Genomic DNA, 14,617 nt, shown 5'->3' with positions numbered 1-14,617 from the left:
CGATTAAATTTATCGAGTTAGGGAAATCGTCGAAGCGAGAGAGTGGGAACGATCCAATTCCGACGGGAACGATAAATACGACCCGGTGAACCAGAGACACGGTGAACCAGAAACCTTCTGTCTCCCGATGTGCCGCGATGTAAGGTCGGTTCGCACGCGATAATCGATCGTACCTGTCACCGCGACTCTCGCCCCCGTCTGCGATTTCTACACGCCAAAAACTATCGCCGCCGGTCGAGCTGCGGTCGAGCTGCGGTCGATAGCCGCGAAAGGGATCAAGATCGTTCGTTCCACTCACGCGCTATTATCACACGTTTATTTCTATTTTCTCTAGAATCGTTTCCGAATGTTGGCGATCGGACAACGTCGAAGCAGTTACCTCGTCTCGAATCCAGGAGGATCGACGGCCGGTCGACCTTCGGTCGTCCCCTCTGCCAGAAGCGAGGGGATGGTAAAATAGGGTCTGACGACGAGAGGGCAGCCGGAGAGGGATTCGAGCCGCGTGTGTCCCTTTTGTCCGAGCAGACGCGTCGAGGGTGCTCCTCTATCGCAATTCACTCGATACGCTCTTCGGTGCCGCTGCGAACGCGAGGATCGGGCCCCTCGCAGCGTATGGAAAAGCTCGGCAACCCATTCAGAAAGAAGCTGGACGCTTCGATTCGATTTGGTCCACGGTCTCGCCCTCGGAGCTCATGCCTCTGCAAACAACGAAAACAGAACAATTCCTTGGCATAAATCCGATCGGATAAATCAGTATCGCATAGAATGACTCGTCGCTCAATCATTTTATCCTGTGTCATGTATACCACGTTGCGTACGAGTCCGTTGTACTCATAAAATCTACTTCATGTCGCATTACCGCGTTATCCGAAGCTCGGTAATTCATCGGGATTTATAGACGAGGATCGACGACCGAGAGACTAAACGCGTCGGATCAACTTATCGAGCAAAGAAAATCGCGCGATCGGACCGTCGCCGATGATCGTCGAGCCGGAAATCCGCGTATCAGTCCTTTATCACGAGCCGCGGTTTTATCAAACGACACGAATGTTAATAACTGTTCGAGTCCGTGTATATCGATTTCACGAGGGCATCCCTCCCGTGGCGATTCCATGAACAACGCGAAGCCCGTGAACGCGTATTTGAATTTAAAAAATTGTGTTCACGGGTCGATCCATTGGCCCCTGAATATTTCGGCTCGACCGTTTGCCCACGGGAAACGCGCCGGGAATTGAAAACAGAAGACCGAAATGAAAGAAACGAGAGGCGAATTGCTTTCTATTTGAATATTCATGTAACATTTTCGATTGTCCGCGAGAATTTTCACGTGAAACAATGCGACATTTACTGATTTTATTACCAAGGATAAACTCTATCGTTGCCCGTTAAAACGTAAGAATGCATCGACGCAGTCGTTCAAAGTTCGTTTTAATTTTGAAGCAGGAAACAACGCGTAAAACGATCGACGCACAGCTGATCCGCGATGCCACGTATCGGTAGGACAGTTCCACACACGGCGATTTGTCGCACTTAAGAAAGGATTACTGCAAATATGCTTACCCGATCGGGAAACGATGAACGAATGAACCGCGATAAGACGCGAGCACCGGAGGCCTGGCTCGAGCAGACCGAAGGGTGCAACAAGACGCGAACTACGAGAGAGCAGCGAATCTCTGCTTAAAGGTAAGACTGCGAGGGAGAGGAAGCGAGCACGCGACGACCGGAAACGAGGCATGAAGCCGAGTCGCTGACGTCTACTCGCGAGAACCACGCCGTACTGAGGCACCGAGACCGAGGCGGGAATAGTTTTGACACGCCGGCGGCTGTATCCGGTTTTCCGGCGACAACGCAACGCAGAGCGCATGTGCCGATATAATCCACGTCCACGGGCTGCACGCACGCGAGCCTCTCACACGTGCAACCAGGAGGGGTAGGCCGTCGCAACTTCTCGCTGGCCGAGGGGTGTTTTGACTCGGAAGAGAGAGAGAGAGAGACGGCATGCGGCAGCGTTTGTTCGTCGGACCCTCGCCTCGGTTCCTTCGAGGATCCACGGCGAGGGTGGCAGGGAGGGTGGCGTCTGCCACGATCCGAGGGATGATCGATGGACCGGCGAGGAAAGGGTGAAAAGCGGGGAATTCTTCACGGGAACGCTGTCCGGGGGTGTTTCAGACAGGAACGTTGATAGCGAAGGGAGCGCGTGCATTGTCCGACGGATCGGAGTTAAGCGACCGCGGGACGGATGAACGTCCATTACGGCGACGTCGAGACCGTAAATAGTGTCTCGAGCGCGGTGCGACACTTGGCTCAAAGATTGCAATGTCGTGGGAACCGGACTCGCGTCACGATCGACGACCAATTCGCCTGGATCGCGAATCGGCCGGAACCGAGTCACGAACGGCTCGTTGACTCGGTTCACCGGCGGAGCTCCGAGTCTGAACGAACGTTCGTAGGATCCGATTCGTTGAGGAAAATTGCCGTTTACGGTATTTCGAAACGGAGAAATCTGGGAAACGGAGCAGAAGGAGGCGCGAGAGGCTGCGCTGGAAATTGCATTACCGCGTAATTGGACGCCGGATGTTTATGCGGGGAATTACATCCGGTGCTTCACGGCGTTATTACTTAATTCGCGTCGATATTGCTTTCACCGGCCGGGGATGGAACTGTCACCGGCCATTAACGGACGATACCCTTGCAAACTCCGCGTTATTTCGCGGGATAATGGACCTCTCCAGTCCTTCGATTAATCTCTCCGCTCTGTCGGTGAAATACCGTTCTTACGTATAATCTATAGTCTATTATCGACCGCCGAGATTACCTGACCCGAGGATGAAATTCAATTCCGATGAATCGCGGGAACAAACGTCGGCCCGCGAAATTTGCAATTAGCTCCGAGAACCGACCAACGATCCTCTGATCCAGTACGACAACGCGATTGTTCCCGAGTCTCATATTCGACTACAATTTATTGTTAGTCCAGACCGAGTTCGGTCTACGATCCATTCGACGATGACGCACTTGGAAGACTTAGACTTAGAGATGCGCGTTCTCGTGTTACTCGCGTTAACGGATACCACACGGAAGGAAACCGTATCCGTCCACTTTTCCGGAGCATCGATGCTCGTGGGAGAGGAAGCGGGAGACCTTTCAACGCTACGTGACTCCGTTCGCGAATTCGGCTTGCGAATTAAGTAAGACGTAGGAGGTTTATCTCGGTGCCGCGTAATTGGCTGCGAAATCGAGGCACGTTTGCACGGTTTCGAGCGTCGCCGAGCGCTTCGATCCGCTCGGGGATGCGCGCAGCTTCCACCGGTAAACGCTTGGAAGCCTTTGGAAAACCGACCCGATCTTTAATTCAAACGGTCTCACAACTACGAGCGTACTTGACCGGGTTCCCGTTAACTTTAATGAAATTCTCCTTGGACCTCCTTCGAGCCGCCGCTGGTCGTCGCGAGATATCGATTCGATCGTCATCGTCGTCGTTCGTAGTTCGTTAAAACGTGATGGAAATGGTCTGGTCCGCGTCTAAGGTCAACGATCAATGCCGTCGCGCGGTTATCTCTAACTTTGACCCAGATACTCGTATACGAAATGTTTTTACAGCGAACGGGACGAAACGACGACGTCGATAACGCGGAATCGAAAGTGTCGGCGATGACGCGAATAACGAACGGACATTGGTGTACGCGCGAGTCCAAGCGTACGGTTCTCCTCGTCGGCCAATAAATTCATTCTGAATTCCGTACGTCCGGTATCGCTTCGTTCCGGAGCCACCGTATGCTTTTAGAATCTGCCTCTCTCCCCTCGCCTCGTGAATTAAATTAGCCAGCCGATTCTAATTACGAATTTACGGACTTTCCGGGCAGACCGGGCCGAACATAGAACACCCCGTGCGAAACTGCGTCTACCGGTCTTTTATTAGTATCGAATCCTTTTGTTACGAGTCTCTTTGCGAGAGCAAACCCGTTGAGCATGTCGCAGGGAAAATAGAGTAAGGGAACTCGAAGAATTTTGAAACTGTGGAGGTCGCCTGAGCCGATCGTTTCAGCCATCATCGAAGCACTTAAACTCGGAGTCAGGCGATCGCGCACAGCCTCGATTCCTCGAAACTAATAGCTGACTGAGCCGTTGGAAGACACCGAGCCACGGATAATCCCGATAGCTCGCGGGAAGGCCAGCCATCGAACTTGCTCGTACAGTTTGCCAGATGCGAGACACTTCAGAGTTTCGGGAACACAGACGTTCACGGGGATTCTGCACCGGGAAAATGGTCGACGCCGGAATCCACGGGAGGATTCTACCGAGATCTTCGCATAATTCTATCGTACTGGACACGGCCCCGCCGCACAAATCCGACTCCAAGGAGCTGTGGTCTGCGTTTCATGCGCTCAGCTGATTTTTAGATCCCGTATATGCTCGCGTATAATCCGCTCGTCGAACAACAAAGAGGAACGTCTCGCGAAAGAACTCTCGAATACGGTGGTCTCCGTACATGGAGGTCTAGAACCGTTCGCGGCACGAAAGTAAATAGCGCGAATTCTACGAGCGTGACGATAACGGAAAGAGAACAGGAGTAAACAGGCTCGAGGCTCGCGTGGCGAGGACGATTCGCGGTCACGCGTCCCGAGACTATCGTAATTTATGCGGGAACGATGAAATATACTCGGACAAACGAGGACACGACGGATGATTTTCAGAGTTTTCGAGAACGACTTCATTGGCGTTACAGAGTCGAACGAGTCAGAGCCGTTTGTAACACCCGGCATGCGGAGCAGACTACCGACGGTACACTTGGTAAGTACGCAGGAAGTCCTTGTTGTCTTCGTTACACAGTGATTGCGGTCCGTCCCTTCTCCCTCCGGAGATCTTGCCGTTTCTCTGCCTCCGCTTCGGGACTCTGGCTCGTTCACGTCGAACCGGGTCGGTTTTCCTACTCGCGTTCGACGTTACCAAACGTTTCGCCAATTCGTCTCGATTCGATGGAGTCGCGACTCATCTTTCGAGTCGTTGCTCGTATCAGTCGCGGAATCGATCTAGCACGGAACGCGTCGGCCACGAGAGAATGAAAAAAACGAAGCTGGGTCGACGGCCGTCGAGCGAGGGTATGAATGAGCGATGAAACGAGTCGGAACATGCGTTCGATGAATGGATGAAATAATGGCGAGACAACGATTAACGATAGGGAAACGCCGGTTTCTTGCGGCGAGGATCGAGTCGTTAGGCGAATGAAAATTACGAGCGACAAAAGAGCTGCCACGAGAATCCGGAAGCGTCGATTAAAATTCTCGGTGCGGTAAAACGCGATCGACGCTACCCATTGTGCCCGTCGTCCTACCTCTCTTTTTTCCCTCGCGGCGCTTTCCTCTCCCGGTTTCCCCTTCTCCCAGTGACAATATTAACGTCTACCCGTTTCTAGTCGCAGTTTTTCCTACCGTCCATTAGCGTTTCAATTACCCACGTCGCGCACACCTGTTTTTGCCCTTTGCCGTTCGTGCCTCGATCATCGGCCGTTCTCTTTCTCCGGGTGAAAACCTCCTCCTGTCACGCTGCTATCGATTCGCTTTTTGCCATCGTTGAAAATTCCGCGAAACGTAAGCGAAACCGAAAAATGGAACGATAAAAAAGGCGGCAAACGGTTCGGAAGACGATGAACGGGAAACAGGTGGCCGGAAATCGGTCGACGATAAAAAAAATTCGGTATCGGCCTGCCGGCAAAACGCGTTTTTATCAGCCGGAACGAATCGAGCCGGAGGGGGCGGCCGGCCCAGGGGGGATAATGCGCTGCCGCGCGCCGCGGCGAACGAACGTATATTTTTTGGCGAGATTACCGCCGTTTTTCACCGGTCGAACCGTTCTTGCGAGCCGACAAATGGCGTCCCCGTCGCGTTGCGTCGGTCCCCGATCGGCCATTGCCGTTCCGAACTGCGTTTTGTCTCCGTTACGAACGGACTCCGACTCTACAAATTATTTTATGCTCCGATCCGCTCGACGCGTCATCGATTCGAAGAGAAAAAAAAAAAGATGCTTTACGAGACGCGTCATGGGGTCAGGACGCGAAAGGGATCTGCTGGAAGAATATGTTCTCGTACCTTGTCTCGAAACTGGATCCATGACGGTACCGATTCGGAGACGGGTCCAACTCATGGCCCGCGGCTGGGCGAAACTGACGCCGGGTCGAAAGGCCGTCGGCCAGACGACCTACCTACGAATCCGGCCAACTAACACCGAGCGACGACACCGATGCGACGCGACCGCTAGACTGCGTTTAGTTCGTGCGTAACCGCACCTCCTGGCCCTGTCCGTCTCGCCTCGGCTTCGCCCGACCGCCGCCGAGACTACTTTTGATCGGACGCCCCCCGACCCACCGATCGACCGTTCGACCCGTATCGTTGTTCCGTGCGAGTACTCAGGGAATCGAAGAGACGCACCAACTCTCTCTCTCTCTCTCTCTCTCTCTCTCACCCTGATCGGAGAAAGCATCGCCCGATGTTCCTTTCAGATTTGCCAGAATACGGTGCGAACTCGGTACCGATGCATCTGTGTTTTGGCGCAAAAATTACCTTCCGACAGACGCGACGAGCGCGTCGAAGATTTAATTGTACTCGCGATATCTCTGACGTAGAATCGAGCTGTTCGAACGAACGCGATTAAAATCGAAACAGGGAACGAGACAGACGCCGTCCCTCTCGACCCGATTCGGTCAGGAATAAATACTCTCGACTCGTAGACTCGATTAGGCGCTAGCCCAACGGAAATAGTGTTCGCCGCGATGAAAATAACGCGCGGACGCCTGGTCGGTTCGCGTCGCGACGCTCGTACACGAGCGCGTCACGCGTGTCGCATGCTCGCATGAATGACTGACTGGCCAGGTGATGATCCCGATGACGACACGCTCGCGTAACGACTCGCACGCTCCTCTCGTGTCAACGATCTCTCCCTGACAGTGATATACACTCGCTTTTACGTAACGCGACCACGATGAAACGAGCACTGAACGGGACTCTGATTTTAAATCTGATTTGCAGTCCTCCTTAGTTCGTAGAAAATGGTGCATTAAAATGCAACGTAAAATATACGATAGCGTATGAAACGATAATTGGCATTGGGCAAGACCGGGCGCAATTCGATCTTAACAACGTACGCCACGAGATAAGAACGTCAAAACCAAAGGTTTATCGGCGTTATCGTTCCGATAAATTGTACCGGTTTTGACTTTTGAATCGCGAATCACGGCCCGCTCGTATCGAGTTTAAAAATAGAGAGCGAGATAACAGGTGTACGAAAGCAGGTTGCGCCGATCGATCGCGGCCTGCAGCATTTGGGTCAAGGGCTGACAGCCTTTGAGAAGTTACTCGCCGGTACGCGAGTTCCTCGCGTCAGTCGATACGGCTTAAATCGACATCGAATCGACGAAGAACGGGCAGTTTGCCTCAAAGAAACTATCGTAATAGGTACGAAGATTCTGATTAAGAACTCACGTTTCAGGCTCTGGTCTCGTGGATCATCGTCAGCGAGGCCTCCTTCGCATCTGCAACCAAGAATCATGTGCTGGATCACTCGTTTATTTACGACATACGAGAACATCGGTGTCTTTCGATATATGCATATGATTTGCGGGTTTATTCATAAGTCGGCCATGAACCGGTGGTACGTACGAATCTAATTTAAAAAGAACGAAGGTTCTCCTCGGAGGAATAGTAAAATATCCTGGAGGGAACGTAATACGATTTTCAGTCACGTACGGTGATTTGAAACGAAGCAGAGGCCAACAAAAATTCGAGCGAGACAAACGCGTTATAATATCATGCATAGTTTGTTTCCGGCGATGGGAGTTTATGACTTTAAATGGCGAAACGGGGCTGATAAGAGGCTCGTCGGATCGATATCCAATATTCACGGGAAACTGGATCTCGCTTTTACCTGCGACACCGTCCTTCCTTTCCGTTTTCCACACACGTGCCATATTACGCGTGTACACGTCGCCCGTAGGGTCGTTCAGGAATAACCAACTACCGCAAGATTCTGCCACTATCGATAACCTCGTTACTAACGCGAACCGAGAACGCTGATCGAGGTCCAACATACTTTTCGTCGAGCAATTCACCAGCGTCGACTTATTTTTCTTAAAAAGCCTCGATCGACCGATTTCTATCATAAATGTCTTAACGATAAATGCGATTTTTCATGTAACAATTGTCGTAACGCTCGATACAACAATTCCTAGCGATCGTCGCTACTATAATGGCCAGAAAAATTGCACGTATATATAGAACTAATGATGAAAGTAGAGCCGTCGAGGGAACGGATATTGTACGTACGCCGGATCCTGCGAAGATGAGATTGATGCTGAAGTACAGCTATCAAAGTTCCTTGATCACGCTACGCGGTGAACCCGGGTTCGACATTATCCTATTTCAAGGACCATATAACTTTGCCTCGAATGGGCTCTCGTCCCATCAGGATCGCAATTAATAGATCCTAAGGATTAACGACTTATAAGGAATGTCGCGAGGCAAAATCGATTCCGTCCTCGAGGCAGAAAATGGAGACAAATGCGAAAGAGTGGATAATTGTAGCGAGTCGAATCGATGAGTCGGACACGGAGCTACTTCTCGCCCTTTATCCAACTCGTTCCCGATCCAAATTCAACTCGTGCTACCCGTGTCTCGATCGTACGAAATCCTTTAACGATAATTCAATGGGTTTGCTTTTTTAATGAGGATCAAGAAATCTCCCGGATCGAACAACTGACCGAATTATCGTCCATCGCTCTGAAATCTATTGAAACCCGCTGCTCTTTCTTCAATCTAACTTTAATCCCGGTAGTTAAATACAATTGATCAGCCTTTACAGCTGACCTATCATACGGTTTAAGGTGCCGAACATTCCTGCCCACTTGAATATTTATATACGTTTCATAGTCGTAATAACTGTTATAATATATTGTAAATGTAATGTGTCGTAAAAACGATTAAATCGTGATCAATAAATGAATGGAAAAAGATCTTGGCGTTTTTATTCCACGACCCTTGACCGAATGACCAATTTTGGAAGTGGGTATTTAAAATCGGAAATTATTACTCCTTTCTTTCAATAATTTAATGTATGTGCCAATGAATGTTAAAATGAATTTAAAAAAATATTGTTAAGATAAAAGTCGACTAAATTCTAATTAATAAATGAATAGAAATGAATCTCAGAATTTTTATTTCGCGATCCTTGACCAGATGACCAATTCTAGGGGTAGATACTTAAAGTCAGTGGTCAAGTGGTCATTCCCTTTGGAATGACCCAAAAAATGCTGCCCGATTATCGATAAATGCGGGAGGAAACGAATATGCAAATCAGGAGCTAAGAATCGACCAATCATTTTGCGCAAACGTCATTTTGCCTAATCCGTTGATCGCCGAGAGGGGTATAAGTACAGGGCCCCGGCGCTCCTCGAGTCACTCGATCGGTGCGAACGCCGGTCGAGTCATCCCTTTCCCCATCCCTTGCGAATCGTATGCGTGTGCGGTATGAGTATGAGTGTGTGGGTACCGGTACTAGTATGCAGTATGCCTTCCTAAATTCCACCCTATAACGGAGCGAATTTAACTTCATCCCTCTCTCTCTCTCTCTCTCTCTTTTCAGTCAATCCATTTTGCTCGCGTTTTAGTTTACCCGCGCCGCGAATAGTAGTTTACCAGCCAGATTTCGCTCGAGTACCGGGGGGAGAAAAGAGTTGTGGTCCTGTATCTCGGTGGCCTGCACCGTAAGGCGCTGGGGGTGTTCCTGTTCCATGTACACGCGCAGTAAGGCGCACTGGATCGAATGGTCCTTTACGCGGTGAGACGGGGTGGCCGTGGTCAGAGCATTCCTGCGCAGGGGTACGGTCATTCGGGTGCAGGGTCCTGCTCGGCTCGAACTCTGGCTACCCGAGTGAAATCTGGCATTTTGTTCTCACCTTAGTTACCAATTAGAGTCATTAGTTAATCCATAGTTAGAGTCAATAGTTAGAGTCTTGTTCGCAATCGTATAAAATCTCTTACCATAGTCGCTCCGTATAATAGAGTGGTAATTTAATAAGGAAGGGGGCAGTGGGGATTGTCCACTGTCCGGGTCTCGAACGTAGTCACCTCCACGCGGTGAGACCTGGGTTGGTAGCGTTTGTAAAGTCTTTGCAAACGCTACCAAGCGAAGAACTACGATCTAGTTTAAGAATTTCTCTATGCGGATCTTTTAATAGTATACGTACTAATAAATATTACCGAGTACCAAGCAGAAAACTTATATTTATAAGTGAGTAGCAGAAGGAAAAGTTGAGAGACGAGACGAAACTTTGTTCGTTTGTAGGGAAACTGGGCCCCCCGAAAGGCAGCATCCGAGACGGAATCTAATTTCCACATGTCTATGAGATTAGCCTCGTGACTAACGGCATTAACGAAGTCACGGTGCCGTTCATTAACGTGGCGGCGCGATGCGTCGAAGGAACCTGGGACACGGGCAACGGGAGGACAATACGTAGCTAGCAGTCCGAACTTCCAAAGAGACCGTTTGAGTCCCGTCGTTAAGCTCGTAAACCTTCCTACTCATGTACCACACACGGAGTTTCGTAGAAAACGCCTTCGGATAATTTAAGATTTAAAGGACGTCTCACAGATTCCCTACCATCTTCAACCCTGCACGAAAACTGGATTGTGAAACTAGGTGTCGAGTCAAAGATTCGGATTCTACTACCTTTGATACAAAACTTCGGTCAAACGTGATAAAACAAGAATAAATAAAGACGTAGAAAGTTTCACTGTCGAATATATAACATCGTGTATATCGAAATACATATAAAACCATCGTTCTACTATTTCCATTTTTTTTTTAAGTATCGTTGTTCAGTGTCACAGAGTCGAGTCCAGCTAGACGAAGGACTTGCAGAGTCATGCGAACGGCGTAAAAGTAAAAATTACTCGAGTCAATATTCCGCACGGTGGAGTCTTGCCAATTTGGCCCGACAAACAACCGAACAAATAAAAGCGGTGCTTTAATGCCGCGGTAAATATTTAAAGAAGTCTGCACGCAGGCGAAAGACGTCGGGAGAAAGGTCGCGATAAACCGTGTACGCGTGCCAGGTGGCTGCTTTAAAAAATGTAACGTTGCCTCCCACTGCTTTCTCTACTTTTGCCTCGACCTCACCTAACTTCTTCCATCTTCCCCGTTCGCGACCAGAAATAAGAAAGAACGACGTTTTCTCATTTCGTATCAAGTTGCCGCATATAAAACGTCTTGTTTGTCAAGTAGAAAATCACCCATCACGTTACCAGCCATCGTTCGCTGACGTAAATGCAATCGAAGATGAAATTAATAATTATCTGTGAGAATTGACAGATATTTTCGACACACGTACAGCAATGAAATTAATCGATCGTTCGAAAATGTTCAAACCGATAAACTCATTGAAACGTCGACGTTTCGCATGCAACGATCTAACGATTAGCGATAGAAAAAGTTCGTTCCGAGACCATCTCTTCGTTCGATATCGGAAATTTAGAAAGAATCCGAGTAAGAATTCCTATAACAACAATTTCGAAGAAGTTCGCATGCCTCCCGAAATAGTTTAATTGCTCGGCAAGAGTTCGCGGTTCTTTTATCCGTTCAACTATAGCCGAGGTGAAAAAGTTATCGGAGTAATTTTTAACGGAGTAGACTCGGCAACTTCGAAACCGGTCTCGATGAATTTTTCTTGGCAGAAAGTTTTCGACCGAACTGATAATATAAAATTAGATGAGAGGACTGAAACCTGAAACTCAGCCATGTATCGAACCGTTCTTTAAAAGAATAGTGTCTCGGTCTCACCGAACAACGATCGGCGATCCTAACGCATAAGCGAGAGTTCTTCGACGAAACTGGTGGATATAACGACATGCAAACAAGTGATCGTTACAGCGAAGGAGGGTCTTTATTGACCGGGTCAAGCTAGGACAACGATTCCCTGCGTGCACCGTGCGTCGAGCAGCGGAATCGTAAATAAACTCGGCCGCAAAACGACGTTATACCCGTTGTAAATGAAACGGAAAAAAAATGGTTCACTCTCGCGCCGTAATCACTCGTTCCCGGAACAATTCCGGTCGACGATTCGATACGTTTATGAATTATCGTGCCTACGACGCAGAAAGATTATCAAAAACGGTAAAAACCGAACGTACGAACGCGTATCTAAAACTGTTTCCATAGATGTTCGTTTCTCCGGCCGAATAATGATCAACGAGATCGGGACCTAAAGTCTGTAAAACTGTAAAAGATTCACGAATGCGCGTGATTTATGCCGACGTGGCAAAAAATGGAAGAAAAATTGTCGCAGATAACAGGTTTATTTACGAGAAGTGCGCTCTTCTCGGGACGAGGCGTGATGCCGTGACTACTGGCTGTAAATCAGTATCCATGCCCTCCCGAGCTAACAGACGTCCTAACAACCCCTGTCTACCGTCACCGTCACCGGCATTCGAGCCCGTGTCCACGAGCAACCTGTGCCCTCTGCCACTGACCAGCCTCCCCTTGTCAACACCGACGAACCGCGTTCGTTCGCCTGAACGCTTGCACTTTGTCAGCTGCCAATCTAGAAAAGGCGACGAGGGGTGCATCGCAGATCAGGATCGCGACAAACGTTTCACGAGGAAAAGTAGGGCTGTTCCTTTCGCTACTCTTAATCCTACCGTCATTTATTTCAAAGGAATAATTATAAAAATTACGAGCTCGAGAGGTCCCCGAGAAAGAAACACGGATCGCCGACTGGCGTTTGTTTCCCGACAAATTCGCGGCGACGCGATTCCATTTTCGATTTTGCCAACTTAGTTTTATAGAACAATCGACGCATTCCGGTGAACGCGACGAGCGGCGATAATCGCGTTTCCCGCGACGATCACTGAAACGCTGCTGATTTTCGACACGTTTTACGCGTTCAAATCTGATTCGCGTCTATCCGTCCGGATTTATTTGTTTTCGTCGAGAATGACGTTGCACAGATCAGCGAATGCCGACCATTGCGTTATACGATGCATTCGTAAAAGTTAAAAACGTACAGCAAGACGCGAGAGAACGTCTAAATGAAATTTCATTCATATGAAGGCGCGTATTTCTGTCTCAATAATTTTCGAATTACGCGTAAGCCTATTCTGCATAGATTTCGCAAACGAGCAGAAATCGTCGAGACGGATGACGAATTTTTTGGGCGGACTCCAGGAGAACCGGTAGACACGCAACAGTTGGAATTGCGAGGCTCCGAGCCGTGAGACAATGAACGACGGCTGCCGGTTTTACTAAAACCCGTCGGGGAAAATAGAATTTCGCCAGGACGAGCGTAGTTCAGGGAAATTAATTCGCAAATTGTGGCGGAGGGACACGCGAATCGCGGCGACAGAGACGAAGGGATGCTCGTTGACAGGGAGATGTACCGTACTAACGGTGCACTAACGACCGTGACCAATTGCTTGTTTCCTACCGCACGATCTCCGCTCGTATTTTCATTATGACCACCGCTGACAGGGAAACGACCGTCCGACGACCTACGCTGTACATTTTTACCCCGATTTCGAACGATAAACCAAGACTGTGCTCGCCGACCTCCTTTCTAAAACGACATCGAAAGTTTCACGGTCGGCGATCAAATAAAATCAGATGACGCGTTCGTGACTGATACGAGGTTAAAAATGGATTGACCGCCTCCTAACAATTATTTGCGCTTGGAACGTCTGTCAGATCGGTGGAAATAATTACAGTTCTCACGTGAGTCCGCAATTATTTATGAACCGAGCCAATGCACAAGAGCGCATAAAACATCGACGAGAAAATGCATATGCAAATGTATAAATGAGAAATTTCTAGCAGATTGGATCGTTTAAAAGATATAATGACCACCCGAGAGATGGCAATTATCTATGCGACGACCTGATCCAAGTTTAGATACTTGGAAAAGAGTAACGTGGCGCAATCGCGTACCTACAATGGCCCTATGGGTCGTGAGAAAAGGGCCTCGGGTCGTCGTTCTCTCCGGTGAGAGGCAGAAATCGTGCACCTGGTCTACAGCGATCGCGTGTTTACGTTCTCTACGCGGAATCGGGCCGTGAAACGCGTGCAAGGTTGACGCTGTATCGCGGGGTGAACGACTCGAGTGAAAGAGAGTTCTGGGCGTGTCTGGGAGAGCCGGGGTTCTCTTGTTCTCTATCGACAGCCTAATCGATGATATCCCGTCGAATTAAGCACGTATAGGCTATACATATACTTAAACAATGCTCGCATGTTGAATTTGTTATTATACATTCCTATTACTGTTAAAANCGAGATCTACAATTTCTGTACAAAAACATTTCGCTAGCATCAATAGTTTACGAGTAATTTGCAAAAAACTGTTTTTTCGTTTTTTGCAAATAACTCGTAAACTATTAATGCTAGCGAAGAACTGTTATATGGAAATTGTAGATCTCGTCGTCCTCTACAAGAAAGGTCCTATGCAATTTTCCCGTGTCTTCAAGGGTTTAGGAGTTATTGAGGAAAAACGAAATTTTTTGTGAAAAGTTCGCTGTTTCGAGGCTGGGATGGTCGGATTTTGTCAACATCAATAAAATGCCGTATAATCATACTTAACTCATTA

The 14,617-nt window shown here is 48.8% G+C and overlaps 1 protein-coding gene across 3 annotated transcripts in view; it reads right to left on the bottom strand.

The window, feature by feature from the left end:
- alpha-Man-IIb (alpha-Mannosidase class II b) overlaps positions 1-14,617 on the bottom strand; it is a 51,310-nt gene that overhangs the window by 28,540 nt on the left and 8,153 nt on the right. Inside the window, exons 2-3 of one of the 3 annotated variants that reach the window (XM_018026009.2) lie at positions 7,476-7,525; positions 380-698 (exon numbers count right to left, since the gene is read on the bottom strand). The gene's annotated coding sequence lies outside the window, so the exon portion shown is untranslated. Of the gene's footprint in view, positions 1-379; positions 699-1,560; positions 1,796-6,086; positions 6,184-7,475; positions 7,526-14,617 lie in introns of those variants that run through there. The other 2 variants (XM_026814169.1, XM_018026010.2) reach the window with 2 other exon arrangements.

Source organism: Ceratina calcarata, unplaced genomic scaffold, assembly GCF_001652005.2.
Source record: "Ceratina calcarata isolate Rehan_Ccalc_2016 unplaced genomic scaffold, ASM165200v1 scaffold369.2, whole genome shotgun sequence".
NCBI lineage: Eukaryota > Metazoa > Arthropoda > Insecta > Hymenoptera > Apidae > Ceratina > Ceratina calcarata.
Note: the sequence above shows the minus strand (reverse complement) of the source record. Positions and strands in the feature narration are given on the sequence as shown.